Source organism: Dipodomys merriami, unplaced genomic scaffold (genome assembly GCF_024711535.1).
Source record: "Dipodomys merriami isolate MVZ:Mamm:240054 unplaced genomic scaffold, mDipMer1.0.p SCAF_2, whole genome shotgun sequence".
NCBI lineage: Eukaryota > Metazoa > Chordata > Mammalia > Rodentia > Heteromyidae > Dipodomys > Dipodomys merriami.
Window position 1 is genome coordinate 89025130 of NW_027203381.1, and position 26693 is coordinate 89051822.

Below are 26693 nucleotides of genomic sequence, written 5' to 3' on the forward strand. Positions count from 1 at the left end.
CAATGTTTAGGGTGGCTGCAGAATTTTGTTATAGGAGCTCCATTTAACAGAGGTATGTGTTCACTTAAAATGCTTGTGACATATCCAATCATTCTCTTTTCTAATTGTAACAAGTCAGGAACTGAACTGCAGTAACCATATTTCATATGTACATTAGATCTGCAAAGAGGAGAGCATGGGGTAGTGTATACTGAAGAGAATGCATTCAAATTATGGCATCATTCGTCTAGTTACAGCTAAAAAGGTTTTTACTATGACAAGTTTCTTGTTTATCAATCCCTTAAAAACAAATGCCTCAAGCAAATATTTTTCTATAGTTTTCAATTGACAGTATTATAAGCTCTTATAAAGTTTGCTTGTTGATTTATTTATTGCCAGTCCTGGGGTTTGAACTCAGGACCTGGACTTTGTCCCTAAGCTCCTTAAAAAATTTTTTTTAATTGTAAAAGTGATGTAGAGAGGGGTAAGATAATGAGCATATTTCTTGTTGAACAATGTTACGCCCTCCCTCATTTAAGGCTAGCACTCTACCACTTGAGCCTTACTGCCACTTCTGGCTTTTCTGATAGTTTAGTGGAAATGAGTCTCACAGACTTTCCTGCCCAGGCTGGCAAACCATGACCCTCAGATCTCAGCGCCTGGTTTGATGTTTAATTAACAATAAATCAGCACAAAAACTTTAACAGGTGTTTGTTACTGAAGTTTCCCATGGTACAATAATTAACATGGGCTTTTCCCATTTCCTTACAACAAATATGTAGGGTAATTAAAACGTGTTTAATCTGAAGAGGTTTTTCTATGTAATTTCTGAAAGCTAGTGTGATTTAGGTTCTAAATGACAGCAAATGCAACAAACAAAACAACAAAAAACATAACTATACTAACTCTAGGGCAAAGAAAAGTACTCATTATTAGAAAAGGAACTGGATTTATTTTCAGAGTTTAGTATTTATTAAAATTCAGATATAATTATGTTCTTTATTCAGGTAAAGAATTTTAGTCAAGAATTGGTCTCAGTCAATGATGTTGCTACTGGATATATTTTAATGAGGCTTGAACGTGATATTTCATTGAACATTAGAATTTGCCAAGATGGGGAAAACCAACACATAATGGGCCAATTCTTCTTTCCTTAATCTTTATCTTAACTGAAAGCAAAATTTTTAATACTAAAATATACTTTGCTTCTCTGTTTCCATTAAAAAGCATTTAAAGAAAAAATGTTATTTGCTTTCATTTGCTTAGGCTAGAACTACTGACAACTAGTATGTAATAACCATACATGCTGAATACAATAATTGTTTTTCATTATAATGAGGGAAACACTTTTATACTAAAGAAGCTTATTTTCTGGCTCATTTGTTCATTCAGTCATTCATAAACTACTTTAAAATGTTTACTCTGTTCATGTAGATTATTATGGATACAACAGCTCAAGAAGCAAATATAGTCTTCATTTGCTCTGAGCTAGGAATAGGCAAGAAAGGCTGTTTAACTAGGGATATATATAATATATATAAATTAAAAAAAATATGCCAGTCTTCAGACTTTAACTCTGTGGCCAGGGCACTATCCCTGAGCTTCTTTTGCCCAAGGCTAGCACTCTATTATATGAGCCAGCTTTTTTTGTGTGTGTGATTTAATTAAAGATACGGACTTTTCACAGACTTTTCTGCTTGGGCTGGCTTCGAACCATGATACTAAGATCTCAGCTTCCTGAGTATCTAGGATTATGCTGTTCCTGGGACTTGAACTCAGGGCCTGGGTGCTGTCCCTGAGCCTCTTTGTGCTCAAGGCTACTGCTCTACTACTTGAACCACAGCACCACTTCTGTTTTTTTGGAGTAGCTAAAGAGTCTCATAGGAACTTTACTGCTTTGAACCTTGATCTGCAGATCTCAGCCTCCTGAGTAGCTAGGATTATAGGTGTGAGCCACCAGCACCTAGCAATATACAGATTTTAATCTGTATATTGTATATGTCTTTTTATCTTCTTATGTTTCTGGTTTAAAGGAAAGTTAAGGACCAGAATTTTTTCCCCTACTTGAAAAAGGTTATTCAATGTCTGTAAGATAGACAGAGAATTCCAGAGACCAATTCAAGATCAAATATTCATGTTGGAATATACATTTACACAGATACCTCAGCATTTTAACATATTAACACTTTATTCTAAGGTATTCACCAGGGGCTCACTTATCAGAAATTGTTTTATCAGAACTGCAGACAGAAAGATCTTAAGGAAGACATAAGAACAAAACTTATAAATAGCTTCTTAAAAATCAGAGTTTCACATCAGACAGAAGTTTAAGATACTTTTGTTAGTCAAATAAAATAAAAATAAGTAAAAACAAGCAAAATAAAAACAAGTAACACTTCTTTCTTTAAGTTTTTCTTGACTGAACACAGAGAGGCAAAATAAATTTCTTTAGTAACAAAATCTTTTGCTTTCATTTAATTATTTATAATAGTGAATGACAAAGAATGAAGGCCTATTATGATGTTTCTCCACCCCCCCTCCTCCCCAAACCCCATCTTTGGACCTAACCATTCTTGGCAAGCTATAATGTCAATCTGTCCAATGAACCATCACTTTGATTGAAAAGGCAGCAGCACTGATTGTGTCTTATCTTGGCTGAGGAGACTTTCTGATAGCATTAAATGGAATGTCATTTACACCTAGGACGTGGCTTACACTGTTTTTATGACACAATTATCCACTTGATCCTATATGGACAAATTAGACTTCGGACTTTAAAGGACTCATGCTTATCTCCCTGATGCAGAGACTCATTGAAGAATTTCTTATATAAAAGACTAGAAAAATTCTAAAATTTCACCACAAGCTTTCAGGTTCTATTTAGTGTCTGAATATCTATTGGCAAACTGGACCCTATGCTCATAAGATAAAGGTCTCCCCCTCCAGCCCTTTTCTATCTCCATTTCCCTTCTGTGTCCTAATCCTAAAGTTCTTCTGGCCTTGAAGAACCAGTTTCATTACTAAAACATACATAAACTGTCTTCTTTTTGGATAGAAATAAAGTAGAATATGATGAATTAACTAGGCTGGTTAATTCTGAAGTTATTTCTAATGCTACTGTGAGGAAATACAAAATTATTTTATGTGATAAAAGTGAAAGAGATAACAGCATCACCTCTTTGATGATTAAAAAAAAGCTGGCAACTATTTAGATAGAAACAGTATAGTTAAGCAGCTATATTTGATTACATGTGAAAACAAATGGAATTCTAAGCTGCAGGTAAGTACAGCCACCAAGAAACATGAAATATTGTCACATCATATCCAACTAATTGCCTATCCAGATCATGCTTGTGGCAGAAGCAAAAGTGGTTCCTTTGTGGGAAAACAGTTTATCAAGAGTAAGAAAGAGGATATCACAAGAAAAAAAGTCTGTACATGGGAAAATGATAAATGTGGTAAACAGAGAACTATATATAGCTGTGGGGAGCAGTCTTGAGTGAATGAAGGTCATACCTGATCACCTTCACGAATACACTGATCTTCTGCTAACTAAATAGAAAGGTAACAGCATGTAGAGACCTAGTACAATCTATTATTTTATGACCAAGTAACTCCATAAAACTTCATTGCCATGTTACATTATTCCTGGAATTTTGGTGTACCTCCTTAAAGTTTGTGGTAATTTTGGACGCTTTTGGCTATTTTTCTTGCCTGTTTGTGGCTTGGAATAGATGTCCCAGATCTTCAGGAAAGATCTAGGGACAGCCCATAGCTAGGAAACTGGGAATTCTGGGAGCACAGCAAAGTGGATAGAGCAAAGGCTGCCTCTGTGTTTCTCCTTAGAGCTGCTGTGCTTGACTGTGAAGAAAGAGACAGAGGCAGCTGCCTCTGAGCCATGCTGTTAGATTGCCAGTTTGTGACTAGGGATACCATCAACTCCTTGTCTCAGCTGCTCCTAGTATCTCCACATGAAGCTATTTTGAGAACTTTTGCATTTGATCAGGGAGCATGTGGGGTTAAGCCTTATGTTTTCCACATTGGTTTTAGATTCTAAGCAGGTGCAGTTATAGTCATTCAAATTTTAAAATCTTGCTGCATTTCCTTACAACCAAGGCATATATAACTTATTTTAGGGAAGGAAAGTATATGATAAAGATGGTCTATTTCTTAAATACAATTGAAAGTGTATACAATTTAAGTTTTTAAAAAATTCAAGGTCATTTTCTGCCATAATCCTTGTTTGGCAAGATTCTAGTTAAAAATAGAAAAGAACAGATAAAATAATTTGGCTTCAGTTAGGACAACTGCAATTATTTGTGCTAATGTCCATGAGACTAAATCTCTCTTCTACTTCTTATGATTGGTGTATAGCCCCTATGCCTGGCTATACAAAAATATAGTTGCAGTATCTGGTTCCTTAATACTTCTTCATTTGATGCTTTTTTTTTTTTTTTTTTTTTTGGTTCAGTCATGGGGCCTGAACTCTGGGCCTGGGCACTGTCCCTCAGCTCTTCAGCTCAAGGCTAGCGCTCTACCACTTGAGCCACAGCACCACTTCCGGCTTTTTTCTTTTTGCTTATGTGGTACTAAGGAACCAAACCCAGGGCCTCAGGCATGCAAGGCAAGCGCTCTACCACTGAGCCACCTTCCCAGCCCTCATTTGATGCTTTCTAAGGTAACAACTAACTTATATGTTTAAAGTAGTTTTGTTTGCAATTGCCCAAATCTGAAAACAATCCAAATGCCCTTCATTGGTCAATGAACACTCAAACTATCATGTAATTAAACAATAAATTGCTCTGCAGTATTAATGATATGACAAACCTCAATTGTGTTATGTTAAGTGGGAGAACCCAGACTAAAGAAGTTATACATTGAATGAGTTTAGTTTTATGACACTGTAGAAAGTAAAGAACTTGGGCTGGGAAGGTGGCTTAGTGGTAGAGTGCTTGCCTTGTATGTATGAGGCCCTGGGTTCGATTCCTCAGCACAACATAAGCAGAAAAAGCCGGAAGTGGGGCTGAGGCTCAAGTGGTAGAGCGCTAGTCTACAGCTGAAGGCCGAGTTCAGGCCCCACGACCGACCGAAAAAAAAAAAAAAAAAAAAAAAAAGAACTTGAGACCGAAAGCAGATCAGTAGTTGCTAGCAGCTGGGACAGGTGGGAAAGGGGTTCATTACAAAGGGGTACAGGGAATGTTTTGGGATGGAAGAATTTCTCTGTGTCTTGACTGTAACAGTATTTATGTGACTGTCTGAGTTTATTAGAATTTGAAGAGATATATATTAGGTTGGAGAATTAATTTTATTTTATGTAAAACATGCCATAGAAATCTGTATGGCTTTACATTGACCATCTACTTTAAACTTTAGCCAGCAGTTTTGGTGTTGTACATGTTAAGAGTTCTTGAATGGATTTTCATTGAAAAAAATACTAAAGGAAAAGGAATCTTTAAAAAATGACTTATAGTTTACTTACCTTGATTTATAGATGAATTGAAGGCCGAAGAAACTATTGGCAGAGAAATATTTCTTACATTTTTTAGAGATAGTTAAAAATGAACAAACTGAAAAACTCCTGGAAATTCAACTCTACATGTTCTTGCACAATACTGAATGCAAAACTGCACTGTCTAATGAAAAGGTCACTGGTGTAAAAAACTCCAAGTAGTTGCTTTCCAAACATCATGTTGAGAAATTGGCACAGGCTGCTGGCTTCTGACAAATACATAGTTACATGGAAACATGATCTGATTTTAATAGTCAGATCGACATTATTTGTATGCCTACTGCCTGTCAAGATCAAGACACCACATTGCTGCCATGTACCACATACTGTACTTAGTCTAGGGATATCATAAAAGAAGATTCAGGCCTGGGCAAATGAAAACTGATTCATTGCTTAAATTATTTATGTAACAAATAAATGGTGTGCCAATCACTGTCCTCAGTCCTACAATCCAATGTTGATCTTGGAATTACAACACAGTGTATCTAGATATGGAGCAATGCCAAAGTACTAGACTGCAGAGCAGACTGTTTGAACATGTGAACAGCAAAAAAAAAAAAAAAAAAAAAAAATCAAAATCAGAACCAAAGTGGTAAATGGATGTGTTTATCACCATAATTTACAATGCCTATGAGCATAGATTCCAGTAGCTGGCAGCATGCTTCTGAAAGTCTTTCGTTTCCTGAACCACAAAATGCAGACAATAACTCTACCTACTTGTGTTGGACACAATAAGTGAGAAGTATAAAGTACAAAGCACACTTAGCATCATGTAAGTGCTTACTAATCAGGAGCTAACACCAACACCCTCACTATTATTATTATTATTATTTTTCGGGTAAGGGGTAGGTTTATTCATTGTTCCAGCTGGCACCAGGCCATGTTGGTCCTCCACGTGGCTGGGAAAGGCCTGGGAAAGATAGAGCTGGGAAAGAGAGAGAGAGAGTGCTGGGAAAGAGAGCTGGGAAAGAGAGAGAGAGAGAGAGAGAGCTGCGAAAGAGCTGAGAAGGAAAGAGCTGAGAGAGCACCCTCATTATTATTATTAGCATGGAAGACTCTGGCCCATCATTATTAGTGCAGAAGTTCCCTGCCGTAACACTACAGATTAATCTAAAGAAATAATTCAGTTTTGAAAACATGGTATGCCAGGGTTTCCCTGAAAGTTAAAGAATGTATGTAGCAAGACTAAAAAATACACCAAATTGAGACTCTCTAGACAAATTATGCAGCCCTGAGCTGAACATGTCATGGAGGAACTAAGGAACAGACCTTTGAGTGTTGTTTTCCTTGGGAACCTTAATTATAAACTACTACTTTAGACACTACACACCTACATACAGGTTTAAAATGCCAAAGTTAATATTTTGGACACTAAGAATCTGTCCCTTCATTCTAGGAAGTCAAATATTAAAACTAAGCCAGAAAATTCTTTGATTGATGTAAAAAGAAGAAGAAATATTCATTCCCTTCCCTCATATTCCCTGGCACTAAGTAATTTTTTTTGTAATTCTCTTGCTGTCTTGTACAATAAAATTTAAATTATGTAATGGAAGTTCAATACCAAAAAAAGTGGTAATTTATGGCCCTATAACCCAGAGGATTCTAAAAAGACAATAAAAAAATCTTAAATGTGTTCAAATTATTCCATAAAGGGAAACGACTCTTCCTGTCTAGCAATAATTATTTATGTAACACTGCCTTGGGAGAACGTTAGCATTAAATTACTCCTTTTAATACAAGGCATTTCCACAGGGTTTTATTTTGTTCTTTTCTAATTTGGAAAGACAGCATGCGTACATACAAGATAGCAAGTTCTACTGTCTGATCATTAAGTGGCTAGATCAGGTTACAGAAAAACTGTGGATGCCTTAAATGCCTGACAAAAGTGTGGAAGGAAAGCTCCAGTTCAAATCATAACACACTTGTGGATCTGTTGCTCTCAAAGTATGCAAAGTGACCACAAAATTCCACTATCAGCAAAGTGTCAAAGGAAGCCAGAACTCCTACTTAAGAGAGGAAAACTTTAGTTTACTTCAAATTCACACGCACTTAAGTCATTTTCCCAGATGGTATCATAAAATTGCAATCACAACCTAAATAATTTAGTTATTTCGGCACATAATTCTATTACATCTTCAACTACATCTGGATTGTTCATTTGTGCAAAGCAATTTCAACAGAAAGAGAGCTCAAAGAGTCCAGCTAGGTCTTGCCAAACTAATCTGTATATAAAACAAGGTTCCTTTTTTTAACACTATAGAAGAATATAAAAGATTTTCACCTGTACTCACAGCACTAAAACAGTAGTTCAGTTTGAATGGGTAGCTACAAATTTACATTTCTTGGCTGTGTCACAGAATCCATAGAATGTGGTGTTTTCAGAATTAAGTCAGATACATGTTAGTGGCAAAAAGTCAGTCACCATTTTTTTTTTTTTTTTGGGTCGGTCAAGGGGCTTGAACTCTGGGCCTGAATGCTGTCCCTCTGCTCTTCAAGGTTAGTGCTCTACCACTTGCACCACAGTGCCACTTCCAGTTTTCTGGTGGTTTATTGGAAGTAAGTTTCACCGCTTTTCCTACCTGGGCTGGCTTTGAACTGTGATCCTCCAATCTTAGCCTCTTGAGTAGCTAGGATTACAGGTGTGAGCCACTGGGGCCAGGCTCCTGTCACCATTTTTAATGAGGCATTTCTATCTTCAACCAAGAGACCAGAAAACAAGGTTCTTAGTGTTTCATTTACCATACTTCTGCTATCTTATAAATTTTTAGTATTTTTTTTAAAGCAGCAAAATAAATATATGAAAACATACTTCACTGATGACCGTATTAGATTGGGATAGTCAGAACCATCTGAATACATCAGCTGAGTTTAACTCATCTGAAGGATTGAAAGGGAAGATGGCATTAGTCCAGGTAAAGGTGCAATCTTCTAGAATCTGAAACTCTCACCAGGGTCACATGGTTATCGAAAATAATGCTTATGCAGGAAAGCAGATATTCTAAACAAAGAAATCATTCTGCAGCTTTCAAGTCTTTTTTGGATAAAGAACCAATGTGAGGATTGATTCTTGGTGAAGTTGTCCAATGAGTCACTGAAGATTCTCTGATACTATTTTACCATCTCCACTATATATATATATATATATATATATAGCTTTAAGATGCAAGAAGGATTTTCTTACATAATATTGAGATTACTAAATCTAGCCAAATGGCTAGTAGCTGGACAGTGAAGTACCTAAGGTTTGAGACTGTCCTGCATACAGCACTGGCAAAGCCTAGGCTGGTCTGGAAAATGACTGAACTTCTATGAAGTCTACCATTTTCATCTGCAAAAGTATATCCCTGACAAGTATTCTGTAGTCCACAGGTCAGATGTTTGTGCCTCTACTTTTAATGAGACCCCGATCATACTGATTTGTCTCTCTACTGCTGTAGTGTCTGTGTCTGATTGCTCCATCAATTTTAACAACCATCTACAATAATTTCATACTATTCTTGCATTTCTGATATGGATATTCTAATTTTGATATGGATATTCTTATGGATATTCTCATTTTGACTTTCATGGTTTCTAGATTCCTAAGTGTAACTATTGCTTCCACCATCTGATAATGAGAAGTTACATGAATGACTTCCAAGATATGTTTCTGAGTTTTCAGTAAGAGACAGCTGATTAATTTTTGAGTGAGCAAGAGAGAGAGAAAGAGAGAGAGACAGAGACAGATACAGAGAGAGAGAGCTTTATTTGATGAAAGGGGACATAACAAACTACTTAAAAAATTTAATTGTATACAAGGAAGCTGGAAATCCTAAGGATGAGGTATGCCACGTGAAGGAGAAGGGAGAATGAGAACAGTAGTATGGATGGACTTATGAAAAGCTAACTAATCTTTTGCAGCATCTCTTGGGACCCAGCCCCCTTGACCTAGCAGTTGTTATTCATTTCTGCTTTCGAAACTACCTTTGTATAAAGGATTAATGACCCTTCCTTCAGCCCATTAACTCAGACAGTCATTAATCATCAGGAAATACCTTGTCACTACTGCTTAAGGGTACATGAGAAATGTTATGCTTTAGGTTAAAACTGGTTAATCTCACAGCTCTTTAACTATTACATTCAATGATTATAGAGCCTTTCTGAAAGTCCCTTTTGCCTTGGAATTGGCCAACATTTTAATCACAATTATATTTGCAAACTATGAAATTATTAAATATGAACTCTTATAAACCACAAAGAACAGACTGGGGGGGGAGATTTTCCAAAAACATAGTCTAAGTTCTTATAACATGTATGCATTATGAAACATACAACTATTTGGAAACTGAAAGTTGCTACTCTGTAGGTTACTTTAATTTTTATCTTTGCTAGGAGACTATACCAGCTACTAAGCAAACTTTGTGCAAAAGTTAGAAAAAGAGATATAGGTATATCTGTATTCTCTTAGAAGAATATTTATGAGGCTTAATCCTTGAGAATACTTTAAAGCTAAGAGAACAATAGCTACAACTAATTATTGTAAGAGAAATAAATAGGAAAGAGTCTTATTAATTGTATTATGAGGAGAAAGTGAAATAAAGCCTGGAGTTTAAACAGAGAGACTAGAATGAAAGCATAGCTGAGGTCTTGGCTAGCATAGCAACTATACTAGTGGAGAAAGGGGTGAATCAGCTATCCTCTAAATGTTTTTCAGTCAGGCTCTGAAATAAGGGGAACCCCTCACTTCCCTATTCTTTCTGAGTTTCTCTCTCTCTCTCTCTTTCTCTCTACACACACACACACACACACACACACACACACACACACACACACAAGCTAGCTTTCATTTTGGGGTGTGTATGTATGTAGATAGATAGACGGATAGACACACAAGATAGACAGACAGACAGACAGATAAGTAGACAGACAGACACACACACAGACAGACGGATACCTCCAGGCTAGACTTGATCTTGTAATTCTCTTGTCTCATCTTCCCATGCACTGTGATAACTGGCATACACTACACGCCTGTCTTTCAAGTTTTCTGTCACCTGTTAAAAGCTAATAAGCTGGGGGCCTTAGTGCAAATCACCCTAGAAACAGAGACTAAATTTACCAATACCACTTCAAAACAGGAAGAGATCCTCAACCCTAACATTTGAATATCTGGCCACTCAAAGCAGGTCTTAGCCAGCCAGCTCTGGACTAGATTCTTCAGTGTCTTGGTCATTGTCCTCAGGGGTCTTGAGAACAGAGGCCTGTGCTCAAAGTCATTGTTCTTTAAACAAAGCTGTGAACTGCTAACAGTTTCATTTCAAAGTTTATAAGATGGTAACCACATTGCAACATCTCTCTGGAGTATCTCAAACAAAATGTGGTTCAAATTTCTTGTTTAAAAAAAAGCAGCTCAGAGTTCTTGAATAAACAAATAAAGACAACTGATGCAGTTAACAGGCTATGTGTGACCACAGCTATGTCATCTTGGCCTTGTTCCTTGTTTCGAGCAGAGGTTGGGGTAAGGAATCCAGTGAAGGAGGCTCCAGAAAGTCCTTCTCTGTTTTGCCTGAGCAAGCGTCTTTGTAGTCCCCACTCACAGGCAGCCAGGTCTGGCAGTGGTAGTGGGGTAGTCAGGGCTCTTTCTCATGATAGCCTGTTCTCCCTAGAAGTGTTTCATTGCAAGGATATGAGAAGCCACTTTTGCTCTGAGGCTTGCTGGAAGCCCTGATTTGGTGACATGCCTTCGGTACCTGCAAGTTAACCATTTAAGTAGAAACTTCTATGAATTAAAAAACTCCTCATTTCTGTGACCTGGCCAAATCATGATTATGGTTTGTACTAATAATGGCTAGTGATTACATAAAGATCAGCTGTTCACTCATAATTGCTGCCAACACAAAGTATCTATAAACTTCTTTAGGATCATCTTAATATAACAATTCATTATTTGAGCAAACATGTTTATTACAGGGCAAGTCAAGGCTAAATCCAAATGTTTTCCTGTTTGAACTTTCCAGGGGCAAGTTTGTGATAGCCATTGGAAGTTACTATTTTAGAGCTTCTAATACAGACGTGCTATGCACTAACTCCTCCTTCTGGCTCAGCACTATCAATGGCACTATTACCTGCCTAACTGAGGCTTCCAACTTCACCAGATTCAAGATTTGAGGGGCCAAAATCTTGATATTATAGATCTTTAGTCATATGTAGCACTTAACACTTAGGACTGGATTTTGAAAAGTTTAAATGGCTACTCTGTACTAGCTTAGTTCCTTGCCAATGTATGTAGGACAGTTCCTAAAGGAGTAATAATAGCCTGAAGAACAGAACAGCTTTGCCCAGCCTGATGCTTTGCCCAGGACTCAGACCCATATGTGGATTTCTGGCCAATTCTTGAGATTCCCTTTAGTCCTTGCTGACATTCTGAGCTGTGGTGGGAGTAAGCTCCACTTACAGGGTCATTTATTCTGCTTATGTGGTGAGACTTCAAATGACCAGTTTCCTTTTAAAGACACCTAGCCTAGGATTTCAGGGAACACAGGAATAGATAAAACTTGAGGAAGCTATTTCATAAAGTTTACATCAGTGTACCCACAAGTCAGTTGGTTTGCTTCATTTTTATAGTTACTCAGCTCAACCACACATTTTGCTCTTCTGCTGGCACCTGCAGGTCCATGAGCAGAGGTATTAACATTGCTTTTTCCTTTAACCCTTCCAATCTGTTCTGTCCTGGCAAGGCTAAAGCCTGGAAAGGCTATTTTTGATGAGAAGACTTAGCAACATTCCCTAAACAGAAAACCTCTCTCCTAAACATTCAAAGCACTACAAAACATTTTTAATATCACTTGGCTCCTGATTCCTCTCTCATTCCCAAATAGGAAGCTAGCTTTGTAAATTGTCATCTCTGATAGCTACATAAAGAGCTAGCAAGTATAAGTATCAGTGCCCTTGGTTTCCTCCATTTAGTCAACAATGATTAAACAGCAAATGAATAAAAGAAGGTAGAGGTTGCAAAATGGAAAATGATGTTGTGGTGGTCTTCAAGGAATCATCAGTTTAGTAGAGAAAACAGTAAAGCCATTGAAACAAAATAATATGGGATAGAAAATGTGTTACAAGAGACTTACCAAGTGCTGTGTTGATTCAAAGGAAAAAGACATGTCACAATTGAGGGGAAGCAGAAGATACAAGGATCCAGTTTCTTTCTTTCTTTCTTTCTTTTTCTTTCTTTCCCTTTTCCTTTCTTCCTCCTCCTCCTCCTTCTCTCCCCCCTTCTTTTTTGATAGCATCTCACTGTGAAGCCCAGAATGGCCTTGAACTCAGGATCCTTCTGCCTCAGTCTCCTAAATGCTGGGATTAAAAGTGTGCAGCACCCATGCCTAGTACTAGTGAAAGCTTTTAAGGCTCTATTCACTCCTCTCTGCTTCTCATGCCATTTCAGAGAACATTTCTTTGTCCTATTACCACCTCAGCCCTTTTTTGTGATAGACTGGATCAGACAACACGTATGTGACTTTGAAGAGCATACTTATCTGGACCACAATCAAGAATCTCAGTGGAAGCATTTCACTGAAAGTGTAAGAGCTATAACTTCTTTTCAGTTGCTCACCTATTGCTTTTCCTTTGTTGTTTTGAACCTGATTTATCTGAGGTTACCCTTACCTAGCTCCAGAGCTGAACAGCTCCTCTTCTGAAATAACAAAGCTTCCTCCCTGTAAAGTCTCTTGTCCTAGCCTGTGTCCCCGTTAATGGGGCTCCCCCTCCTCCAGCAGTGAGGAGTTAACAGTTTAGGCTGTAGTGTTAACTCTCCCCTAGTAATGGAAATCAGGGGGTTATCATCAGGAAAGACTGATATATACGTGTACTTTTCACCATGGTCTAAGCAAGAATTCTACTTTGTACCAATAGGTACAAAGAGGATATCCAAAGATATCCTCAAATCTTAAGAGACATCTTATAGATATCCTATATGTAAGTGAGATGTCAGTATCATCCCATACTCCCTTCTCTGCTCCCATTATTTGGTATCAACAAGATGACCAATAACACCACAGTGAGTTAAGCCTCAATTGCCTGCCTGCTAGGAATACCTGCCAGAAATAGAAGTCAGGAAAGGCTGATTATTCTTGCTAACTGTCTGAGAAAATTACTCAAAAGACTGTACTAGGATACCTCCATAGAACTTCACTCAGGCCTGAAATAATACAATTACTAAGATGGAGGGGTGACAGGATCTATTAAAGATCTCAGGGATATTAGTTTTCACTGTTTTGCCATTTCCAGTCACCAGCAAAAATGTAAGCATCCCAGTCCTCTTGCCTACCGGATTCTTGTAAAAACATTACATTCCGCTCTCAGATTCTTCCCTTTTCCTCTTATTTTCCTCCAAGTGCTTCCCTGGGTGTTCTCTGATTCTGTCCAAAGATCTGTGGAAAAAGCACAGCTCTGCAAACCAGGAAGATCTGGGTTTAATGATTTGAATGCAAACTTGCTATGTGACCCTAAATAATGTACACATCTCTTTTATAAACTCACCTGTAAAATCTAGATGATAATAATTACTTTACAGAGCTTCATGAGGATTAAAGTACCATAGTTGGTACCTTCTAGGTGCTCCACACGTGACTGATAATTGCTCTAACTGAAACTTTCACGTTCTTATCCCATTTCCTCCTCTCACTATTCCATTCACTGTCCTGTCTTTTGCCCAGGATGCACAACTCCTCAGCCTCAGGAGATTATGCATGCTTCCACAGTCCACCTACTCAGTGATTAGCACAGGTTTCTTGGCTCACTATGATGCTTTCAGGCCATCCATTCCCATGATTCTGAGAGTTTTAAGAGTCCAAGACTCCTCTTCACTACATAGAATAGGTTTTGAACAAACTATCTTTTCTTTTTCAAGTTTCCATTTCAATTTTTACATCCTGTATTCTCTCATTCTGTTATCTATAAGTGTCTACTTTCTCAAAATACTTACAAAAGCCCACAGCTTCTGAATTTATAGAACTCTTAGCATCAAAATGGATCTATAATAAAGTTAGGTATATCTAGGAGGATATTGTATTTATGGATAGCCAAACTGAATGGGATTTGGAAAAATGTCTCAGAGGTTACAGCCAGAGTGACCTTGTCTCCTGAGAAAACTGGAATCATGACTATAATACAAAGGCAACAGATTTTCCTGATCTTCATTCACTTTTTTTTTTTTGTTTTCAGTAGTGGGGCTTGAACTCTGGGCCTGGGCCCTTCTCCTGAGCTCTTCAGCTCAAGGTATTTTGTGCTTTGTGCTTATACCAGGCATTATGTTAAGAGCTTAACATATATTGACCCATTCAGTGCAAATAACTGGTGGTCTTCAAACAGTTTGAATAATGGGTATGTGAATACTTTGCAAGATGTGTACATGCTAGAATATTTTGCAAAGCTTACTCTTCAGATCTTAACTTTTAGTTGTCCTTTATCTTTTAATTACTTAAGAATATACCTACTTTTACACTGGCCCTTTCACTTTACTAGAAAGCAAACTCTTCACCCAACATGAACCTTAATAGGGTTTACTGTCTTGTATCTCTGTTGTGGGGTATACAAACTTTCTGGTAATTAAGACATTGTGACTACATCTTCAGCCAACATGTCAACTATCAATCACAATGAATTTACGTTCAGTCATATTGAAGAGTATATATTTTCTACAAAATCACAGTCCAAGAAACCATTTTCAAAATGATGTTGGATTAAAATTCTTATAATCCTAAATTGCTTTGCAAATATTTAACCTCTGCACTAGTTTAAGTTTTCTTAAAATGTATTTTAACCTCCATGGATGGAAGGAAGCAGAAAGCTCTGGTAAGGTTTGAAGACCCTTGACTTCTGGGTAGGGCTACCAGTTCAGTACAAGCTCATGGGCACAGATGCCCAGGGAAGTGGTGGTAAGTGAATTTGTGTAGTTCTCTGGGAAAGTTCCCCTTGGTGTATGGGAATACTTATTCTTCTCTTCACAATATGTCATACTTAGAATGGGGTGATGTTCAAGGAGGTGGTAAGTACAAACATCCAGGATGGATGGGGTAGCTTTGAAGAGGCAGAGGCTGATGTAGAATGAAGCTATCATCCAGGAGGTCCCAAGCAAGTCACACATCTCTATGGGTCTATTTTTTCCCCAAATCTATGACCGAGAAAACCTGAGGTAGAAGTGCCTTCTCTAATTTTATTATAAGACCTTACCAGGTAGAGAAATAACCTCCTCAGACTGCTTGCATTCCCAACTGCATTTTCCAAAAGGTGTTTTCAATTATTTTCAGTGAGCTAATTTCCCTGGACTGTCTTAAAGACATAGAAGAGCAAGACAATGAAATTTTAATTTTGAAGAAGAAAGAAAAACCAATAGCAAACAGCTGTATAGCGAACCCATAGGGACAAAATGGCCTGGGGACTTAGTAGAAGTGGCACTGATGGAGTGTTTCACAGCCCGGGGAAACACCTGCCCTGGAGCAGGTTCTCCCTAGAAGGAGCTCAGACAGGCAGTTACAAAGACAGAGCAGAGGAATGATGAGTGCTGAGAACTATGAACAAGGCTTACCATGGCTACATGTGTGCTGGGAGAAAACAGGCTGGTTTGGGGATGGAGATGAAGTAGAGAAGATATGCTCAAACTTCAACTTTCCTCAAATGCAAATCAGGCAACTTGGAAGCAAATCTTTGCAAATTATATCTGAGAAAGACTTGTATTCAGAATATAGAAAGAAATTTCTAAATGTCATTAGAAAACAACTGAACTTGAAAAATGAACAAAAGATTTGAACACATGCTTAGGAAAGGAACAGGGTCACTAAACACAAGAAAGATGCTTAGTATTGTTAGTCTTTAGAGAAATACAAATTAAAACCATGAGGTACACTACTAGAAAGACTAAAAAACTGGACAAATAAAAACCTGGAACTAACAAGACAAAAACAATCCTCCAATTATCACCCCCAAACCAATAACAATGCTAAGTGTTGATGAGGATACAATACTAAGTGCACACAGCACTTGTTTCTCTTACTCATTGCTGGTAGGAATACACTAATAAATACACTAATAATGCAATATAGTAGTGCTACATTAGAAAACAGTTACTTAAAACATCCATTTACAATCAAGTTCAGTAATCCTATTCATACAGGAATAGTCACAAGAAATTTAAAAAAATACTCTTAAAACCTGGCTTGGTTCAACTCACAATTGGTCCATACAGGAAATAACACAAATGTCAACCTAGGTGAATGGATAGGCAAACTGTAGTACCTGTGTAAGATGGAATATTAACACAAAAAGAACAAATTTGGTACATATAACTACTTGAATGGATCTCAATCACACTTTGCTAAGTGAGAGAAACTAGATTAAAATGCATGAACCAAAAAAGGTGAAAAGAATGACAAGGAAGTCAATCAGTGACTGAGAATAGGAAAGACAATTGAATAACACAGCCAATAGGGGTAGCTAGGGGTGAGGGGGTAATAAAAGAAGCATTCTGTATTTTCATTCTGGTATTTGAACCACAGTATATTTGTCTGAATCATGGAACTATTCATACAAAGCATGTTTAGTGAATGTAATATTTTTCTTAAAGTAGGTTAGCTATGGCTCCTAAGTCTCTAGTAATTTCCATTAAAATTTTTAAGAGGTTCTATCATAAATGTTCACAATTATCTGTAGAAACAGACATCATATTCTGGTCTTTCCATGATGAATAATAAATTTCACACAGATTATATATAAAAAAGTACTGAGTGTTTCAACTAAGGATAAATCCTGTTAAAAGCACAGGTATGAATTTTTACCCTCTACACTGCTAGCATTACAGAATGGAGTCAAAGGCATTTCTCAATAACAACACTTCAGATGCTATAATCAAGGAAGAGGATGCCCCAAACTAGTGTAACTAAACTTCATGACTTCTCTGCTCCTTTCATTGGTGGTGATGACAGTGATTCTGAGGTTCACTCATCGGCTCCTAGTTCAACTGCCTTAGAATAAATAAAATGAAGTAGCTTCTTCTAGCAGATCAGAGGATCCTCAGCATAGCCACAAAGAAAATGTCACTGTGCTATGTGTTTCATGAAGGTTTGTTGCAGAAAGGTACATGTTTATTTCATTAAAAGCTGTTTTATTACCTGGGGGAACCAACTGTTAAGTTTAGTGCTCTAACATGAATTATATTTTATTCCAATGCAGATGTACTTTGAACTACAGCAGTCATTTGATTAACTCCTCCAATGACTATACTCATGACCTAGCTTATTAAAAATAGTGACCTTTACGCCAAACAATCTAACCCGAAGCTAAGTTATCCATTAAACTTCAACTGGGGAGTTTATTACTTTTCATGAAAAAGTAACCACTTCCTTTCCTGATGGTGGAAGTCTCCAGAGAAGCTCTGGGTGAATAGAAGACATATGTAAAGTTGTCTCAATTGACCATTGAGGAAGGGGTCATCACCAGGCAGAGTTCTGATTCTCAGGTAACAAACATGACAGAATACAGAAGTGGTGGAGGAACACTCAATTCCCTGAGAAGAACTGGGCCTGCTTGCTCACATCTCAAAGCTGTGCTGCGTTGAAAGGTGAAGGAGGACCACCAAGGGGCCCCGATGGTAAAGAGGAAGGAAATGGAGAAGTTACAGAGATAAAACAGAAATGTTGGGTTGACATACCTTTTGGGAAATTATAAGTACTTAGAAAAACATATCCCCAACTAGGAAAAAAATAAAAATTTATAAACAAACATAAACTATGAATTTAAATGATACACATTTAAATATAAATATAAATTCACATCCAAAAACTTTAATCCAGAGTATAAAAATTTGTATATTTTTGTAGTATACAGTATTTTCCTAAAAGTGTTGACTTTGACTATAATCAAAGAATGGCTACCCTGGGGAACTTTGATTCTCAAAACTACCTTCTTGTGTCCAGAAATATGAACACCATGTTACCTGTTAGGGCCTTCAAAGCTGGCTCATATCTTATTTTGACTTTATGGGCCACCTTCTCCAAGAGATTCCTGGAAATACTTATCTTCTCATTGAGAGATGAAAATAAAGTCCATTTACTATCTACCAGCCTTAATCTCTATGGCAGAACAACAGCAAATTTTCTTATCTATAATAATAAAAAAATTGAAGTCAGGGCTGGGAAGGTGGTTCAGTGGTAGAACGCTTGCCTTGCATGCCTGAGGCCTTGGGTTTCATTCCTCAGCACCCCATAAGCAAAAAGAAAAAAGCCAGAAGTGGCGCTGTGGCTCAAGTGGTATAGCACTAGCCTTGAGCTGAAGAGCTAAGGGACAGCGCCCAGGCCCAGAGTTCAGGCCCCACGACTGGACCCCCCCCCCCAAAAAAAAAATTGAAGACCTTTTCTCTAACTGTCTAAAGAAGTTTCTAAGTCTTTTTCTATGGTGATGAATTTATGAGTTATGATGACTATGAGTTATGTACTAAGTAGTATTTACTTTCACATGTGCAGCTTAGGTCTGTATGTTAAACAGAATAGATCCTATTCTATGATTTCTGTACTTTGTTCTAGTCTATATATGACTCTTCAACAACAGTATTATTATAAATATTGTAATAGTGAATCAAGAGTTACTTGTAGTTTGCAATTCTAGTTCAGTGGACCTAAAACTGTCTAAAAACATACCAGTACTTTCATAACCTTATGTAGCACTTATAATGGCACAGGTTTTCTTAGACAGCCTATACTATGCCATACCTCATATGTGTAAATGGGTGCTCTCGATTGGAGGTGCTTTGAATTAGACAGGTATTTGATAATGTCTGAAGATTTGATAATGTCTCAGTTGTCACCACTGAAAGAATATGCTAATGACATCTAACAGGCACACTACAACACACAGGCCAACCCCTGCAAGTGAGGCTTATCTAACACAAAATGTCAACAGTCCCTCTGCTGAGAATCTGCTTTAACACAACTCAGAAACTATATGAATAATACAAAATATTAAGGACATGATATAATATAGTAACATGCTTTGACTATCCATATAAACAACTTTTATTTGCTTGCATTAATGTACATAATTTGCTGCCTGAGAGCTTTGTGTAACTATCATGCTAATGAAATCATAGTATATGGCAACAATTCAGGTATGTAGATCAAGCTAGAAAAACATCTTATTGTCCATGTCTTTTCATCTTACATGATTGAGAACAGCACTGTGTCAGAGATCCCAGAAAAGTGTGTAGATCAAGTGCCCATCTCCAGAGCCAAACTACTTAGCTTAAATCCCAGCCCACTTATTTACAAGCTATGTGACTTAAGTAAGATAACTTATCTCTTCCTACCTCAATTTCCATTCTATTATCTATAAAGTTGGATTATTAGTGATATAAACTCCAAAGGTGTATAATTTTGTAATGAGGATAAAATGAGAAATAGTTTATCTGAAGTACTTAGAACAAAATCTTCATAAAGTAAAACCTTAATAATGATAAAAAAAACTAATTTCTAACTAAGGAATCTTCACAGGCTATTAATCCCTAAACTACCCAGAGGGAAGGCCTTCCTGTGCAAACATATAGGGAAGATAAGAACAGTCAAGTACTATTTTATGATTGCTCAAGAGTATAAATCCAGGTTTTTGAAGAATACGCAGGCTTTCCACACTAAACTGAACACTGGTATATCTGCTAAGTGATAATAAACCATAGTCTATACAAAATGTCCTATGTGAAAGGTAAATTGCTATTTTTGATCATTAGTATTGACAATAAAGATGAAAATGTTAAGATGACATGTTTTCTCAGGTGGCTTAGGTAAGGCAATTATGGATCATAGATGTGGTCTAGAGTTCTGTAGCTATTTTCTAAAATTATTTCTAGTCTGGAAGAGCTAGAAATATAAGCTAGACTAATGGTAGTAAGAGTGTATAGAACAATGCTTTCCTCGTTCAAGATGCTCAATGGACATTTATTGAATAAAGGTTGAAAAATATGTGAATCTGTTATTTTTGTGAATACACTAAAAACCAATTCACATTCTAATCTACTCATGTAGGGCAACAGTATCAGTTGGCTTCAGTGGGATTGCTCTAGTAACTCTGGCCACAATGCATAGATAGATTATCCCAAAATAGACCAACCAAGAAAAGTCCTCTAAACTTTATTTGGATAATAACTGTCTGCCGGAACATTCCACATCCATTTCCATGAGATGTCTAGATCCAATGCAAACAAAGAATTGCTGAAAGCTGAGGGAGCAGATCAGTGGTTGAGTACTTATCTAGTGGGTATGAGGTCCAGGGTTCAATCCCCAATACTACTACCCTCCCCCCACAATGCAAAGTTGACATTTATTCCCAAGAAATGACATTGATTCTGATTTTTCGTTATTCAGTTAGTTGATAAGCTGTTTTCTGCCATATCAACTGTGCCAATGTGAGGACAGGATTTTCAGCCTTTCTTGGACTGTTAGGAGATCTAAGCTGTGTTTCTCAAAATGTGGACTAAAAACCATGTTATATGTATCATTCAGGGTTTTGAATGTGGATGCTCAGTTCTAGCTCTGTGGAACAGGTGTCATGTAACAAAACATCTGAGAAAAACAATGGAGAAATTATTTATTTGTCTCGCTGTGTCAGAGGTCTCAGTCCATGGCTACTTGGCCCCAACACTTTGGGCCTGTAATGAGGCAGAACATCATAACTTAATGGCTTGGTGGAGGAAGAAAGCTGCTCATACCATGGATACCAAGAAGTGAGTGGAGGGAAAGGGAGAGCAAAGAGACGAGAGGAGTGGGAGAACACAGTGGAGGGGAGGGAGGAGAAGGACAGTGGAAGAGAGGGATGGGAGGAGAAGGAAGAAGAGGAGTGGAGGGGGAGGAAGGGCGAGATGAGACTAGGTACAGGAGGTGCTCTTCCAGGAGGATCCTCAGTCGTCCTTTCTCAACCTAGTTTCTAACATGACCCTAACAGGTCAGCAAATTAAAATTATGAATCCACCAATGGATAAACCAATCTATTGATTAGGCCATAGCCTTTTTTTATCTAATTACTTCCTCCAAAGCCTAAGTTGTTAAGCAAGCCTTTAACACATGGACTACTTGAAAGGAAAAATGTAACCCATGCAGAAAGTAACCCAAAAGAGAGTACCCCCCGCCAGAAGAAAAGATTTATTGCCAGCAGAGCTGACAAGGCCAAGTTCTCACGAGGAAAGGGAGAAAATAGCGCCGACTGACTCCTTGAAGGCCCCTTCTACATCGTCGGGGGCTGGAAGTGGGAGGTGCTTCACCTACAGCGCAGTGCTGCTGTCGAGGGCAAAGATTAGGCCTGCGAGGTGCGTGTTTCCTTACATTACTGGAGAGACATTTCAGATCTAAACAAAACAGTCTCTGTCTATAAAATTGGAACTGCCTGAGAGGGTACTCCTGAGAACTTGCATTTTAAAATTCTTCGAGTGATTTTCCCGCCCACCAAAGTTTGACAAGCCTGCTATAAAGGGAAAAAGTCTGTTCAGGGAGACTGTTATTATCTACCCCCACAAGCTAACTTGTGTAAGCTTTAACAAGGATGGAATGAAAACGATACTATAGCAGTTAAAAAGAATCTGTTGAAGACTCGAAGTTGAGACATTTACTACTGTGATGAGTCTAATTTCTCACCTGGTAAATTTTGAGTTGTTTGATCCCTCTTCTCGAAGCCACTCTTTCTGTATGTCTGGGAGCCTTTGACAGATTATTTTACCTATATGTGATCGCTTCACGTGTTAGAGCATTAAATCCTAAGTATGGCAGGGTTGGTGTGAAGCTTCGTGGGGAGGTTTTTGGGTAGTGTGGAAAGAGCTCTTATGACTGGATTAATATATTCATGAGAATGTATTAATGGGACTCATCAGTAATTTGGTCCACTTTGCATTTTTCTGCCTTTCTCTGTTTCTGCCATGAGTTGAAGCCGTTTGAGTCCCCTGCCAGATGTGGCCACATGATCTTGGCCACAATAAACTTGTATTCCTTTTACTCCATTTCTGTATTCAGTTATAGTAACAGAAAAAGGGCTTATGGGTGATGATGAGTTCAATGTATTTGAATAAAGATACATATACATAATCTTGTCTATCTTCTTCTCTATGAGTTCTTTCCTAAATAATGGAGATATCAAATCTTGATTAAAAAATGTGAGTAATGAGGCACAGGAGCAATAAAATGATAACTCCCTTCTGCAATTTATTTATTTATTTTTCATGGTCTTGATTTTTGTTCAGAAGTGAATTTGATGTTTTGGATATTCATATAATCTCATAAAATGATGGAAGCTAATAACAAAGAGAAAATTAGAAGGGCATGGGCATGGAAGACTGTTCTGAGTCCCCACTATTAGGTGGAGTTTTAAAAACTACCACAGATAGAAAATTGACTTCTTTTGCTGATAAAATAGGATATAATAACTCTTCATTTTTCATGAACAATAATAGAAATTCTTCTACAAAGTGATAATATATCACTTCAATTCAATGTTTATAAAATTAGGTTGACAAACATCTAAGCAACTATTTGATAAATCGAAGATAGTCACATGTTCTTTATAATTTGTCTGTCAATATGTAAGGCTATTTTCCTTCCTTGAATCTGGGATTGAAAACAGGATCTAGGACTGATTAGAATGCAAAAATGGCCTTTTATGGCTTCTGGGTTTAAGCCTTAAAACTGCATGGCACTTTCCATTTTTGTTTTCTTGGAAGTCAATCCCTGTGTAGTAAAGAAATCTACACTTGACTCCTGGATGCGAGAGAGGCCTTGGATGATGCGTGGCATCCTACATGTTTTCACCTTACCTGAGCCCTCAACTGACTGCCATGGGAGAGAGATGGCACACCATGTGGAGAAGAGCCACTTAGCTGATACTGCTCAGTAAATAATTGATTGTTGTTAAGTCAGTATGTTTTGGAGTATTTGTTATGTTGTGACAGAGAGCTAAAATAGAAATATTTAGATGAAATTTCTTTATTTGATATGGACCAATCAGCTGCTGGCCAAATGCAAATAGGTTGATATTAATGATTATATTTCTAGTTTTACTTCGATAAGAAATGACACTTCTCCAATATATTTTGAGACTTTGAAAAGTTAGTGTATATATATTTTTTCTTTAGTTGTTCCAATGGAGGAGTGGGACTGAATATCACCAATGTGATCTTTACATCCTAATGCTGAGATAACATTATTATTAAACTGGATAGGTTATTTTAAGATCTCTCAATTTAAAATTAGATATATAATGACTTAATACTAGTAGTATAAGTAGCACTCTTTTCATGAGACATTCTGTTACTGACATTCTATTTTGGAGTCTGGATGAATGAACTTTTATCTCAAACTGTACTTTAATAATTTCTTATTATTTATTGCTATTAATATTGTTTTTTGGAGCCAGTATTGAGCTTCAACTCAGGGCTTGGGCACTGTTCCTTAGCTTTCTGGCTCAAGGCTAGTGCTCTACCACTTGAGCCACAGCTCCATTTTTGGATTACTGATGATTAATTGGAGATAAGACTCACTTGCCCAGAATTGTCTTCAAACTCTAATCTAGGATTACAGGCATGAGCTACATACACGGGATTCCCATTATTCTTAAACAACTTCTCCTATACTTTCTAAATTAACTCTTGGGAATGATGGCTATATTGTAATTCCTCTGACTGGAAATGCTATTTATTCTTCTTTTGTTTAAATCCTCCTTATCTTAAAAACACATTGCCTTGCATTAACTTTTTATGCATCAAATTCCTTGAAGGCTAAATCCTTAACAATCCATTACTAAACACCTCTGGTTAACTACATTTATATCTGAATCTGAATCTGGTTGCTGCTCTAAGTGAGGTGTAAATATTTCTGGTTTTTAGATTATAAGAGAAAGAAATGGCTATATGCTATCAGTCCTTTTCTTAAAACTATCACGCATCACAGAGCACACATGGAGTATGCATGATGGTGTGCTGCCAGTGCTCAGAACCTATGAATAAGTGTGAATTTCTAGTTTCCCTAAGGTCTAGCAAGCCAAGTAAGAGCTAGCCAAGCATCTATTCTTTCGAAGGGTGAATAATTCAAAACATAGCTGTCTGTGACCTTGGGAGACCTACCCAGAATTTGCAAACAAGCTTATGTAAGCACACCCTGGCTAGCCTTGTACCAAAAAGCCCAACTCAGCCAGTGTTTTCATTTCTCTTGTGGAACAGTAAAGAGACTTTCTGGGAAGAGGCACTTCTTATCTAAATTGCAATTTGAAAGTAACATTTGTGTCCTTAACTTGTTATAGAACACAGTGCTAGGCTGGAAACCAGTGACTAAACTTAGATAATCTCCAATCTGTAGAAAAGGTCTGATAAAATAATTTCATTAAGAACATGGAAATTTGAGTGGCTATTACATTAGTAAGTTCCTCAGATTGTTTCAAATGTAGAGCTGGTAGGAAAGACAGAGGTATGGCCAAACAATTAGTAGATTCATATAGATTACAAGATTCATATAGATTACAAGTACACTATGAATTCAGTATGGCAAAATACAATGAAATACAAGTGTGTTGGGGAAAACAAAAACAAAAACAAAAAAAACAAAAACAGCTCAGAAGACTGACTTTCCACGGTGGAAGAAACCCGGAAAGCATGTCCAAAGCAACTGGATAGAAACTGTAACCCATAGATTACATTGGGTTTTTCAGTGGAACAGAAAGATGGCAAAGCATATGTTAAATTGCCCATCAGAGGGCTTCAGATGATGATGGTGAAAAACAAACAAACAAACAAAAAAATCAGTCAATCAATAAGGGTGCAAATCAAAACAATGTGGTTCTTGGGTCCAAGAATTTAGCTTTAGTGTTCAACACATTTCAGAAAGACTAAAAACATCCAACTGATTTATTTATACAAGGAAAAACATATTTACAGACATGGCATAAGATGTGAGATTAAAGGAATGAAAAAGACAAAATGCTGATGCGCAATGATAAAAACAAGTACTTAGTTCTGATTAAAATGAATGATTACATTTTAAGGCTTTTCCAGGTAAGATGATTTTTTTAAACATTTTTTTAAAACAAAGGCATTTCTTAGTTATACAAATGCCAGATGAAACAATGAATTTCCAGGAAGTATCAGCCCTGCACAAATCAATCCATGCAGGTGAAAGAAAAGTTAGGGTCACAGATTCCTGATGGGCAGAGACCTTAGAAAGAACATAATTTCTTGTCTTCAGAATGAGGCCTGACAGCACCTACTTAGACCTGCCAGGAGAATTTGTTAGAAATTAACATTTCTGAGCTTGAACTCAGTCCTTTTGATTCCAGATACCTAAGCAGGAAGCAGGATTAGACTAAGAAGCACATGGAGTTTATAAACATCCTTTTATAAATAAGGAATCAGGTGCTCAAAGGTGTTATTTCCATAAAGTTGAGCATCAACAAGTCCTGGTTTCTGCCCCCAATTCGGTTACTATTGTAGTATGAAACTCCTAATATCTGTACATTGCCATTATAGATTAGTTAATACCATACTGTGAAGTAAAAGGAGAAACTCTGACAAGCCAGGAAGAGGAGTAAGAAATAATAAACTAGCCTTTGGTTAGGATGACATAATATTTCCATGTATTAAATTAAATCATAGTCTGAACAAAAAGGCCCTTCTTCAGTGCATTCCACTCTCTACCAACATTTAAGAAAAAAAAGCCCTACAAGTAACCCAAGGTTAATAAGCAGGTTCAACTTAATCCCATCTTGAGTTCATCAAAGAGGAGCTAGGTGGTTTTGGGAAAGGCCATGCCTCTCTAGGGACTAATTTTGAGTCTGCCCTTGGTAGACACAGACATAAGATGGGGAAATGGAAATGATTCCTCTAAGAAATTGCATAAGGAAGGCAGTGGGTCAACCTACTCTCTGAATATTAACTCATTTATAAACGCAAAGTGCCACATAAAACAATGATCATATTATGCTTAGTATTAAGAGGTATCACTCATAGTTTCTTAACTCTTATAACTTTTCAAGAATCCAAGAATTGTAGGCCAAAGTTTTAAAGAAAACAAATTAAATTATCATCTTTCTATTCCCACAACTGTAACAATTTAAAAATTCTGTCTATCTTCTTTTAGATTCCTTGATTTATAATGGCTGCCAGTTCATAATTTCCTTAACTTTTGACTACTAGGAAAAAAGTACAAGGTTTCCACAGAAA

General features: G+C 37.2%; 2 protein-coding genes across 6 annotated transcripts in view; one reads left to right on the forward strand and one right to left on the reverse strand.

Moving 5' to 3' along the window:
• The window catches only part of Cmss1 (cms1 ribosomal small subunit homolog), a 295468-nt gene that overhangs the window by 55775 nt on the left and 213000 nt on the right, over positions 1–26693 (reverse strand). Inside the window, exon 1 of one of the 3 annotated variants that reach the window (XM_070030396.1) lies at positions 10422–10509. The exons of the other annotated variants lie outside the window; for them this stretch is intronic. The gene's annotated coding sequence lies outside the window, so the exon portion shown is untranslated. Of the gene's footprint in view, positions 1–10421; positions 10510–26693 lie in introns of those variants that run through there. 3 annotated transcript variants of the gene reach the window in all.
• Filip1l (filamin A interacting protein 1 like) overlaps positions 1–26693 on the forward strand; it is a 240612-nt gene that overhangs the window by 1449 nt on the left and 212470 nt on the right. The gene's annotated exons all lie outside the window — the stretch shown is intronic.